Below are 1887 nucleotides of genomic sequence, written 5' to 3'. Positions count from 1 at the left end.
TAATTATATGTATAAAATAAAATCAAATTAATTAGACTTAAATCTTTTGAATTATTACTGAATAGATTGACTTAATTTTTGTCACCTGTTTTAGCTTAAAAACTACGTTTAATAAAATTCTAGCAAAGTTTAAAAGATTTATTAAACTTAAAAAAAGTGCACTTATTTTGAAAAGACATTGCCTATTTTTTAAATCATATTATTTGGCAGTACAAACAATGTTCTATGAATTATAATTAACTCATATATATCATGGAAATTATGGCTATTTAATATTGAAGCCAAATTAATATGGATGCAGAAACATTGTAGAAAGTTAAAATGTGGTGATATTAAAAATAAAATTAAGCAAACAGCCCAATCGATGTCTTAGATAGCAAAGCCAACCTACTTTTAATAAAAAATTATAAATTCTTGAATGCATTTATTTCATATTCCTGAACATGTATGGCTTAAAAATACAATTCTAATAACCCTGTCCCAAAGTATATCTACCTTTCTTTCTGGGCAATTAACATGATTAGCAGTCCTCTATATCAGTATAGTTCAAATGAAGTTTTGGTTGTTACTTTCTTTACCTGTCTTAATTTTAAGCTAATTGCCCTGTGGACTAATTTTGTAAATATTTATATAAAGTATTTTTAGAATATGCCAGTGTTTATTAAAGAGGTAGAAGATTTTATATTTAGAAACAGACTTAGTTTTAGAAATCTAACAGAAAATATATAATAATTTACTGGTTTCTTCGTTTCCAATTTTACACAGTAGACTTGGTGTTATATAACCCCATTCATTCCTAAAGTGGCTTTCAAACTGTTCATGTTCCTATTTCCTTCCTCACTGAGTGCACTATCATAGCAATAGAGTTTTTCCATATTCATTTTACTTTCTCAACTGCCTCTCAAATCTATCCCCAAAGTATATGGTTTTTCTCTTTATTCTCCAGGGACTTAATTTCTTCTTCATTTTACTATAGAGTCCAGCATTATTGCTTACTATTTGTTTATAATTTCCATTTACCCTTGAAATATGATTTTTAATCTCCACACATGTGCCAACCACAATAGAATATAAATTAACCCTTCCAAATATCATAACTACCCCCTAATCATCTCTGACTCTACTTTGACTCCACCAGTTCTAGCCTTGCCTTTCTTTTTATGCTCGTCAATATTTTTTTTCCATTACTCTTAAGTCATCCATTAGCAAATATTAACTTATCGGTGTAGTGATTCTTAATATATCTGTGCATCTAATTCAGTTTCCAAACTCTTATAATCATTCTTAGAATTATATTTAATATAAATAACTCATCACTTAAACAGGTCCAAGATTAAAAAGTTATACTTCAGGCTAAAACACGATCCTTCATATTGACAAAGATTCTTTTTTGACCTAACTTTAATCAGACTCCTGAAACTTCTAGGAGCATCTGTGCACTTCCTGATAAAATCACTTTTAGCAGGAATCTTACTAAGTCAGTATAATCAGAGCCCTCTACCCTGAATACCTGATCACCCTTGATATCTGATCCTCATCTGTCACCATCCCTAGGTGATATCTGATCACCCTGGCCTGTCTGCAGCAAGAATCCTGTTAGGTTGGTTTAACTGGAATCCTCCATACTCCTGATCTTTCCTCTTAATAATTTTCCATCCATTGACCCTCACCCTTCTCTTATTTTATAAATTCCCACATGCACTTGCACTTTTCTTAACTGAGCCCAGTCTCTCTCCCCCATCATAAAATCTCATTGCAGTGGTCCCTCTACCTACCATGATGGTCCTGAGTACATTTTACCTTACCATCTTTAACAAGTTTGATTGAATATCTTTTTCTTTAATAATTTGGAATTTAGAGTCTATATGAAAACTATGTAATACATTT

This window comes from Pteropus vampyrus, unplaced genomic scaffold (assembly GCF_000151845.1).
Source record: "Pteropus vampyrus isolate Shadow unplaced genomic scaffold, Pvam_2.0 Scaffold2, whole genome shotgun sequence".
NCBI classification, from domain to species: domain Eukaryota; kingdom Metazoa; phylum Chordata; class Mammalia; order Chiroptera; family Pteropodidae; genus Pteropus; species Pteropus vampyrus.
Note: the sequence above shows the minus strand (reverse complement) of the source record.